Genomic DNA, 11,360 nt, shown 5'->3' with positions numbered 1-11,360 from the left:
TACATCGATACTTTCCGGATCTTCTGTTCCTGTGGCTAGTTACAAGGTTACCCCTGGCATCCACTCTTAGACCCTGGCGCGAACCCGGGTTCCAGAACCACTCCCTTTCCGCAGCCTTGCGACCCCGGGTCTACAAGCCAGAGCTACCTCCCCTGTCTGGGAGGCCGGCGTTCCTTAGCCACGCCCAACCACCCCCGTCACCCCTAAGCCCTCCAATCCCAGGAAGGAAGCCGTGAAGCCACGCCACCTGTCAATTCCAGGTCTCTGTGTGCACAAACCCTCCCACACTTTACCACGCCTTCCTCCGTTCCCGCTCTAGCCACGCCTTCTTCCCCACCTGGTCCCGCCCCCCAAATGCCTTAGGCCTTGAGCAGTCACTAGATTGTGGAAGGGTGTGGGTCCTGGAGACTTTATTTGCCCTCAAAAAGTTCTTGCCATGGGAGGTTGGCGAAGTACATCTTGCCCTAGGGACACATGAATCTCTGGGCCTTGGGGTGTAGGCAGCAGTGGAACCGAGAGATCTCTGCCCACCCCCTCTTTGTCCGTAAGTGATCTGTATTTCCAAAAACCTCTCCAGGGATCAGTCTTCCGGTGGGGAGAAGAGAGCCAAAGGCACCTAGGGTGATGTGGGGATACCCCTCACCAAAGGCCACTTGTTTTCTACCTTCATCTTCAAAGTTCCACCCAATCTCTGGAATCTATAGCAAGAGAGGAAAGTGTTATGATTGTTTTGTTTTGTTTTTAAAGAGGGGTGGTCAGAATTGGGTAGGCTCCCTCTTGCCTCTAAGATACAAAACTTAAAAAAAAAAAAAAAAGAAAGAAAGAAAAGAAAAGAAAGGGAAAAATGACACTTCATTTACTAAAATCAACAAATGAACTACATATTGGGAACGACCCAGAGTGGGGGTCATGCCTCACTGAGTGAAGAGAGGGGGGAAGGGTGGCTCCAGGAAAGGTGAGGAGGGGGCTTCTGGGTTTTGCCCCCAGCCCTCCTGTCTGGATTTCTCTATTTTCAGTTCTCTTTTTCTCTTTCTCTGGGTCTCTACTCACCCCCTCTTGATCTCTGTCTCCCTCACTCCGGGTCTCTATCCCCCATCTCTCTAGCTCCCCTCTCTTTTGTGTCACTGTCCCAGATCTAAGTCTCTGTCCCTTTCTCTGACTTCTCCCCTCCTCTCTGTGATCTCTGTCCATTTCTCTCTGTTTTTGAGTTTCTCTGCCTTCTCAATCTCTGCCATCTATCTGGACTTTTGGCCATATCCCTTCTCAGCCCTTGAACGCCAGGCTGAAGATTGTCCATGGATATCTCTCCCCATCAATTCCAGGGCTGTAATCCATTCTTCTCCTCCCAGATTCCCCTTTTGTATCACTGGTAAGGGCCACGTGACTAGTGCTCGTGAATGGAAGACTGGCAGAAGCGACAGAAAGAAGTTAGAAAGGCTTCTGCACCTTCCCCTTCCCGGTGATGGTGGAGCCCATAAATGGACACCTGCTGTAGGCCCGCATTGTACTGTTGTGTGAGCAGGAGCTAACCTACTGTTGCCCTAAGCCACTGAGATGTCAGGGTTTATTTGTTATAGCAGCTAAAACTACCTTACCTAATACCATGCCCACCCTTCCTTTCCCATACAGAAAGCTGACAAGACCACGCTAAAAATCCTGAATTTTCAACTCACATCCATCTCCAGTGGTGGGACAATGTCCTCTCATATTAGGACCCAACCCACATCCTGCCAAAAACTGAGTCAACATTTAAAGGTAATTTTACCCCAATCTTAGTCTCTACCTTTGACCTACCTGACTCTGACCTCCGGTAAATTCCTAGTTCTGTTTCTGTTATAACCTACTTCAACTTTGTCCTTAGTGCCACTCTTGTCTTGGCCTAATTCTCTTTCTAATCGCCTTGGCTCTGATGCAACCCTTAACTGTAAGTTTGATTATTATGACCCACTTATATCACAAGTCTAAACCTTAATCCTGGTCCTGAGAAGAGAGTCACCTTGACCTTGATCCCAGCGTCAGCCCCAATGCAGTCCTAAGATCCAAATCCAGCTCTGATTTTAGATATAATCCTAGCCTTGATTTTGAGTCTGGCTGTCTTAACTTTATAACCAATCTTTACCCAGGTCCTGGTACCTAGCCCTAACCCAAACCACGGCCATAACCTGAACACCAGGGCTAATTGTCACCTTTACCTGAATCTTAACCTTGTCTTCAAACCTCAAACCAAACTCTACCAATAATGATTGCTACTGATCCTTAATCTTAACCTTAGCTTGATCCTTAATTTCTAATCCTAATTGGACCCAAACACAAGTTCTAAGAGTTTCACATGATTTGGAGTCATCCCTGACTCTTCTTTCTGTTTTACTTCCCACCCCCAGTCTGCCAGTCAGTTCTGAGAGTGCTACTTTCACATTCTATCAGTGTCCGACTATCCCTCTCTACCTCCACAGTCGCCAGGTCTGACTACCATCATCTTCTTCCTGGACTGCTGCAGCCACCCTCCCCCGGGCTCTATGTTCATTCCACTCTTCTAACCCTCAACCCAAAGGGATCTTGTTAAAACCTGAATCAGCTCACATCTCTTTGCTCAGAACACTCCCATGGCTTCCATCTCACTGGGAGTAAAAGTCAAAGTCCTATATTGGCCCCCAAGATTCTAAATAAAATGGCCCCCTTTGTTTCCTATCTGACCTCCTTTCCTCCTCCCCTTTCCTCGCTCACTCTGTTCCAGCCACCCTGGCCTCCTTGCTAGTCCACACATACTCCAGGCACATCCCACCCCAAGCTCTTTGCATTTGATGTTTTCTCTGCCTGGAATGCTCCTTCCCCAGATATCCACATGCCCACCCCCAACTCTCCTTCAGGTCTTTACTCACATGTCACATGTCCAGTAAAGTCTTCCCATTCAGCTTATTGAAAATTGCAGTGCCTCTCTCTTCCAGAATTCTGTTTTCTTTCTCAGCCTCATTTTTCTTCATGACATGTATTATCATCTAGTGTAGTGTGTGGTTTATTTATCTTGTTTACTGTCCATTTCCTCCCATGGAGCACAAGCTCCCCAGGATAGAGAAAATTGTCTCTTTTGTTACTCAATGTCTAGAACACTGCCTGGCACATAGTAGACGCTTAATGAATATTTTTGAATGACCATGTACTTCCTGAGAAGGATGCAGCTCCATTTCCCTGTAGTTCTAAGATGATTGTGTAAGAGGAAGAAGAGTGAAGAGGGGCTGGGGTGGCAGTGGCCACAGCTTCCACAAAAGCAAGTTGAGTGTTCAATTACACCTGGTCAACAGAGGGCGTGGCTCTGTCCCCAAGCCCCTGTGACCACTTTTCAGCTGACCAGGAACTCCCTAAGCTTTTGGCTCATGTCCACCTGCAGTGAGAGCCGCTGAGAAGCGCGAAAGCCTGGGTTCTCTTCCTAGTTTGTCCGTGGAACCAGGGGCACCCATATATTCCGCCCCCTTACGGCTCTGAGCCTCCAGTTCAGCTGAGAATGGGGTGAAGGCTAAGAGGGAGACTCCCCTCACACTGGAGCTGGAACTGGAGATAGGAGTGGGGATGAGGCAGGAACACCGTGGGGCTCGGTACAGCCAGTGGCGACGAAGGAGGAGAGAGAAGGCCATAGAGATGGAAGGACTAAAATACAGCTGGCCGGCGAAAAAAGAGTCAAAAAAGAGAAAAATAGAGACAAAAAGAAAGGTCCAACGTGAGAAGCACAGGAACACAGAAACAGAGGTGGACAGAGGACGAGTGTGTGCAATAATAGGGGAAAACGGCTCCCCCCAACATCTTTCCCGCCTAGCGTCTATTCGCTCTGGCCTAGCACTTTCCGGGGACTGCACGGACTGGTAAGCCAAAAACTACAGCTCCCAGAATGCCTTGCGGTGGGGTTCCGGAAGGGGGTTTAGGTTCCACCAATCAGATGCCTTCGCGGGAAGCTTGAATTTCTAACTCAAGTCAGGGGGCAGGGAGGTAGCCGCGAGGCCACTGCCCTGCTTGGGGATTTCTCAGAACTGGTGCGATTGCGGAACCAGCGGCAGGCTTCCTGATCGCGCTGGAGGAGCGGCAGTTCCCGGGCGGATATTTCTGGAGGGTGGATTTGGGGGTGCCTTGAAGGCTCGGACAGGCTCGGTATCCCTTCATAAGTCCTTTTCTGTTTACACTGGCCAGAGTGGATTTTGTTCACGCCACTGAGCAATACTGGGTACACAGAGAGGGAGAAAGAGATGCAGAGGCAGACAGAAACAGAAAGTCGGAGAGATTCCATCTCCAGCGGGGACAAGGAGAGAGACAGAGCCCTGCAGGGATACAATGAGATGATGATATTTTTTAAGGGGAGGGGGAGAAAAAGAGTGATAGAAGGAGGGAGATGGGGTGACACAGACACCCAGAGAAATACTGAAGGTAAACTGAGGCAGAGAGGAGCAGAGGCAGAGGCAAGGATAGGGAGGGGGGCAGAAACAATATCCCAGAGCTCTCCCCGGAATGTTGGCGTGGGAGTGTTGGAGAGGATCCTTTAGAGACTAAACTTCTCCAGAAGGCAGAGTTGGAGGCCAGAGATTGGAGGGAGCCTGGGAATTGACTTGCCAAACTCACCAAAGCCTTGCCTGCTGATGGAGTGGTTTTCCTTTTCTCATTTTTCCCCCCATGCTTATTCCCAGCCCCAACCTTCAACAGCCCTGAGGAAATCGTAGTGTCTCTGAATAGACTCTCCACCTGCTTGCCACTCACCTCTCGGGCCTTACGCCTGAAGACCAGCCTACTTGACTTGGGCAGAAGTGACAGTGGTGATTCAGCCACCTTTGAGGACTGAGGCCAATTCCTGAGCTTAGAGGACGACTGAGTGACCAAGAGGGGTGGAGGGAACAGAAAGAGGGTCTGCAAGAGAGGGAGACTGAGGCAAAGAGAGGTGGACCCAGGGGCAGAGAGATGGGGACCCAGGGGAGGGATGGGGCAGTGAGCCAGGCAAGCCGGATCTAGGATTCCCGGTAGTGGACTCAGATGACCGGGCTTCTCTAACTAGTTGTCCTGAATTCACTGTTGCCCCTCAGATGTCTTTCTTCTCTTCCTTCTAGAGTTGTCAGATAAAATACAGAATGCTCTGTTACATTTGGATTTTAGAGAAGTGACAGCTAATATTTTGTGTAAGTACAGCTCCAATATTGCGTGGGACATATTTACACTTAAGAAATTTTTTAAAAATATGAAATTCAAATCCCACTGAACATACTGTATTTTTATTTGCTACGTCAGGCCATCCTATCCCCATCTCTGTTTTGTTTCTGCCTCTTTTTTGTTTCCTCTTCGTGCTTGTCTTTCCCTCTGTCCTAGTCTGCCTCTACCTTCTCTGTTCTCTCCAGGCGACCTTGCTCTGATGTGTGATGGCCTCTCAGAGCCACTCCTGAAGACCCCGTCCCTCCACCTAGGCCCCCTCTTCCCTCTGTCCTCCCATCCCAGGCCTGTCTCTAGGGCCATCTCCCTCCTCCAGGCCACTGCTCCATCTTCTTTCTTCATCTCTCTTTTCATCGAGGCCCTCCACCCCTGAAGCCCACCCCCACCCCCACCAGAGGACAAGGTTTGAAGGCTTTCAGGGAGTTAGGAATCCCCCATTACTCACCTGCATCCCGACCTCATCTCCTTTCCTTTTCACCTCCTGGGTCAGAGAGGTCAGAAAGTTTCCCAAAGTCACACAGCAAAATAGAGACCAAACCCTCACCCCACCCCCAAATCCCTTCTAAGTTCCCTGCTTCCTGGTGGAAAATTCCTCTATTTTGCCAGAAAACGGCTGGTCTTGGCAATATTTCTGAACCCCAGGCAAAACTTGAGGGCCTGCAGGCAAGGACCAGAGTTGCCTGGGGTGCAGGGAATGGTAGACTTTTGAGCATCTACTATGCACTAAGAGTTGGAGATAACGGCTTCTGGGCTGGCAATATGGGAGCGGTGACTTGTGGCTGTGGCCATGTCCCTAGGCCTGAGAACATAGGGAGTGCTCGATAAATGTCTGTTGAACAAATGAATGAATGAATGAATGAGTGGATGAACAAAAAAACACACCCCAGGCAGTTGAGGACCCTTCTCCATGTCTGCTGCTCTCTTCATTCCCACCCCCGTCTCTTTCTCACTTTGTCCTTGCTCTGTCCCTTCTGCCTTGGTTTCTGTCCTTCCCTAGAGTTATTTTATTATTCAGATTCGGTCAGAGGGGTCTCCACAGTGATCACCACGAGCTGAGCATCTCTTCTGTGTCAGGCACTGATGGGGTGAGGCACTCGTGGAATCATTCTGGAATATTCCAGAAGGATAAGTACAGCTTTGGAGGATCTTTTCCATACATGAAGACTGAGACCCAGAGAGAGGAAACGAGATGCCCAGGCCACAGCAGAACCTAAACCTGTCTCTCTATCTCACGTGCCATTCTCCCTCCCCCTTGGCACGTTGTCACCTGCCTAGCCATCCCTGACTCCTCCACAACGTAAGGACATTCATACTAAACCCTGACTGCAGGGTCGTAAACTGAAATGTGTCCAGGGCGGGGCACATAACACAAAAAAGTAGTGGAGGGTTGGGAGGGGCTGAGGTTGTCTGCCTTGGCTGATGGGGAGAGCCTGGCCCGCTCCAGCCAGTTCTGGCCACCCAGAGATGCTACATCGGATTTCTCAAGAGGGTCTCGCAACCCACATTTTCAGAAGTCTCCTGAGGCTTAACTGCTGGCACCAAATTCACACAAAACGCTGTTCAGGTCAAACGAGATCACGTGTGCCCCAGATAGGCCTGCTGGCCGATTGTTTGCAATGTCTGAATTGTGTTTAGTTCCAAGTGCCAAAGAAGAATTTCCAGATTTCAGTAGAATATATGTTCCACGAAGACAGAGATTTTGGGGGTCTGTTTCGTTAACGGCTTTACCTCCAGCACCCAGAAAGGTGCCTGACACCTTGTATGTGCTCACTGTTTTTTTTTTAAGTGGGTGTTGTACTGGATCCTAGCATGAATCATAGAAATACCATTAAAAACATTTCCTTTGTATACATAGGGAGACAGAGGCTCTGAGGGGCAAATTCCCAGGGTTCTGGAGCAGCACTGGGATCTGAATCTGGATCTTACCTGACTCCAAAAGGGAAACCCGAGGCTATCCTGACTCTAGTTGGGGTTGTGCATTTGCAATTCTGTGTGTGTGTGTGTGTACGTGGGTCCAGGGGTGCGTTTGTGGGACTGTGGTGCCAAGTATTTGTGGTGGCAATGGTGGCATCGACCCTCCTGATTGGACACTGAGCGCCCCCCTCACCCCCCAGTTAAACCTGGAGCCTTGCTTCCCTCTGACACACTTCCTCTGGGTGCTCATCCAGTCCAGAGAGAATAATCCACCCTTCCCCTCCTTCCCCCTCCTGGGCCCATCCTCAGGGTTCCCCCCACCCCCTCCCCTAGATACCCAAGAGCCCAGAGGGAGAGGGGGGGCAAGAATTTAGGATGAGGGTGAAGGTGCAGGGAAGAGGGAGAGGAAAGGGGATGGGTTAAGAAGGAGTGTGTGATGTCAAGCAAAAAAGACAACATTAGACACAGATGCTGAGATGGCGTTTATCGCGGCAAAAAAAGGTGAAGTCGCCGAGGGAGGGGGGGAGGGTGTGGTGGGGGCCGGGGTGGGGGCCATGGAAGCTAATACATGGTGCACTAGGTCACACGACGGACACTGGGGGTGGGGGGGTGGGGGGCGTGGCCCAGGCATGGCAATGTGCGGAGGGGGAGAGGAGAGGGCAGCGGGCCCCAGCCAGGAGCTTCTGGAGGTGGTGGGGTGGGGGGTGGGGTGGGGGTGGGCGGCGTCTCTGGTCGCAGAGGATGAAAGGAATCAGTTAGAGGGGGTTGAATGGAGGCACTGGAGGCATGGCCACATGGCGGATGGTCTGGGCCCAAGAAATGGAATGTCAGGGCGGGACAGCAGGCAGCGGGCCAGCTCTGGGCTTGGGCTGTTAATCTAAGGATTGGGGACACCCAAGGGACCTTACAGATCCTCCAAGCCCCCCATTTTCCCAGAGAGAAAATAAGCCTGGGAGAGGCGAGCTTAAGGTCCCGATAAGGACTTAGCAGTCAGTTGTCCAAAGATAGTCATGCCCTCCTCCAACTCTCCTATCCCGGCTGCCCCAAATAGAGAAAGGGGACAGAGAGAGTCTAACTCCACCATTATCTCACTGAGGCTCCTCAGGGAACCCAGAGGGCGAACCCATTTTGTAGATGGGGCCAACTGAGACGTTCCTGTCAGACTACTCCTTTCCACGCCTCTCCCACCTCCCTGCCACCTGTCACCGCATCGCTCTAGGAGTAATACTGATATATTGAAATCCTTAGCACTGGAGACAGGTAAGAGGACACACGTTGGGATTCTCCCAAATGTAACCGGGATGTGGGCCATGCCTCCAGGGGCCTGAGATGCCAACACAAAGAAAAAAAAAAAAATGACTCCCCACGTCCCCTGGCTCAAACCCAGTACAAAAGTGACTATTTACAATGAAGGGGTGGGGAGTGGTGGGGGCACAGAAAGGAGTGGGGCCAGAGTGAGCGCTCCGCTGGCAGGAGGCCACGTCCCTGGCCCCGCCTTTGAAAGGGACAAAGCCAAACAGCTGAGATATTTATAAAGGTCACTCTCCCCAGAGCGGGGAGGACCCTAGGGGTGAGGGATGGGGGTAGGGCATGGGATAGGGTGAGGGTGGGGAGGCATGGGCGGTGGGAGGAGATGGAGGAAAGGTAGCTACTGCCCCTCGCCTACCCCCTCCCCCTTGCCGGACACACAGTTTTCCGTGGGATGAACACAGAAAGGGTTAATCAAAAAGAGTTCGATGAGCGAGTCTGACGGTCGAGTGGGGCGGGCTGGAGCAATGAGGCCGCAGGTCCCGGTGGCCGGTGGTGATGGTGTCACTTAGAAGATGAGAGGTTGGTGGTTTTGGGGGGGGGGTGGAGCGGGTAGGGAGGAGGAAAGGGTTGGGGGGAGGGGGATTAAGCAGCCCCCCTCCCCCAATTATCTCTGGGAGACAAGAGTGTCCTGGACTGGCTGAGAGGGGGTTAAATACCAGCAGCCCCCACCCCCACCGAGCCTACCCAGAGACGTTCCGCTTCTCCCTCCCTGCCACCCAGCAACCCCCAACGCGACTGGCAGAGGACACCGAGACGGACCTTACACACACCAGCAGCGGCGCCACGGAGACAAGTCTCTCAACCACGGCGTCCAGACAGCTGACTGCAGTGGCGAGGGATCGGATAGCAGGGCTGGGTGTCGCGACTCCACGAGAGCCGTAAACTTGTGTCCCCGGCCCTCAGAGCCCCAACTTAGGCATCGCGATCCCGTTCTCCCCGTCGTGACATCCGGTTCAGGCTTTCGCGACAGCCGGCCTCGGAGTTCAAAGTCGGCGGGGCGGTGCGCGGCAAACAGCGCGAAGGCCTGCCTGGCTGTCGCGAGAGGTGTGCACCCAATCAGCAGCCTGGACGCCCAAATTGCCACCCTCGTCACCACTCTTGGTTAATACTTTTCCCACCGGTCAGCGCATCACGACCTCAAATCCTGGTCTTGCAACAGCAATAATGAATGCAGGGGGATTCCCTCACTTTCCACAGTCGGCCACCAATCAGAAACAAAATAAGGAGGCGGTTGGGATGGAGGACTAGGCAAGAGAAACAGAAAGAGGGGGGTATTGACGTACTTGGGGATTAAGAAGGGGGAAAAGAAATACCACGCAGAGCAAAGTGGTACCATATTCTTCCAAGTATAGGTCCCCAACCGACTATAAGTCAACTCTTAACCAAACTCCACTTGGGGTACCCATAATAATTCCCACCTACAAGTCCAGGGCAGGAGTTAGGGCAGATAAAGATGGCATGATCTTCACCTTCTAATCCCCTAATAATTATTGCAGTGAAGTCTCCTTGCCCATGGAGAGATGGTTGGGACAGGGCAGAAGAAGGTTGCTGGGGCAGGTTGGCTCAGAGCCCCCTGAGAGGGGGGATGAAAGAGGTGAATTTGGCACATTTAACCCCTCCTTCTCATAAGTGCTTTGAGGTCCTTCTCTGGAATCCAGCTGACACCATCCTTGGGGCCAGCAGAAGAGGGGCTGGGCTTGTCTCCCCCTCCCCAATTTCTACAGATTTGCCAGAAGGAGGCAAGTGGGGTTCTCCCCGGCTGGTGGAATTGGGGGGGGGGCTGTCCAAAAGGTTAGGGATTAGTTTAAGGGGAGTTTTTTTCTGTCTTTTTTTTTTTTTTTCTTACAAAGATTCTAAGAAAAACTCGGGGTGGGAGGGGTGAGGAAGGGGGACCCAATTTAGCTAAGTGTCCACAGACTTTTTCAATGCCTCTTAGGGGCCTCCTCAGAGAGGGATGGTCCCATTTCCTCCCCTCTAATCTGAGGTTCCCTCCCCCACCCCACCCCCCAGAGCGGCTCAGTTCCAAGGAAGTTTGGCACTTTTTTTTTAATCAGTGGGAAGGTGGGAGGAGGAAAGAGATTTAAGAGGGGTGAGAAGAGGGGAAAAGACAGACAAAGGTAGAGACAGGACAGGTGACAATGGGAGCCACAAGGAGAGAAAGTAGAAAGCCATAGGGAGCCTGAGAAAGAAAAAGAGAGAAGAGAGAGAGGGAGACTCAAGAGGGAGATGTTGGGAGCTGAAGGGCAAATGGGAAAGAACAGGGAGATAATTCAATGCAGCAAACACTTATTAAGCACCTACTGGGTGCTGAAGAGCAGGGGGCAAGGAGACCACTCAGAGTCTCTGAGATCTGACTGGCTAACAGGGAAGAGAGGGGAAAAAGAGGCGGTGGGTTTTTCAATGATCCCCATCCCTGACCCCACATCTGTGTCCCCTCTGAACATACTGCAGCGCAAAAGATTGAGGTCAGAATGCAGAAGAGACTTTCAAGGGACAGGAAAGATGGTAGAGTGAGTTTCCTAGGGTAAAAACAGGGAGAGGTGTGTGGCTCTCCACTCACCAACCTGGTGAGCAAACTAGCTCACTGAGCTAGCAAACTACCTTTCAGATAGTCCTGGCTGGTGGGGTAGGGGGTCCCCAAGAAATGTGAATAGGGAGGGGGTTGTCACACAGATACCTCGAGGGAACACTTTTCGGGAGGCCCAGCCTCCAGAGACGTGTCTGTGTGAGAGGAGTACTGGGTCCCTCTGATGGGGACCCAGACTCCCATGAATAGGGCTATAGAAAGCATAGGACAGACCGGGCAGCTGAGGATGCAAATGATATGCAAATGAATGCCTTCAAATCCCACCTCCCCACTCCCAGACCTCGTTTTACCTCTCCCTGGCTCCCTCCCCTCCTCATCAGGGCCTGGGGGGCTGTAGGGGGGATATTCCAGCTAGACACTGCACCCAGTG

The sequence above is a fragment of the Mustela lutreola genome, chromosome 16, assembly GCF_030435805.1.
Source record: "Mustela lutreola isolate mMusLut2 chromosome 16, mMusLut2.pri, whole genome shotgun sequence".
Lineage (NCBI taxonomy): Eukaryota > Metazoa > Chordata > Mammalia > Carnivora > Mustelidae > Mustela > Mustela lutreola.
This window is presented reverse-complemented; position numbering follows the sequence as displayed.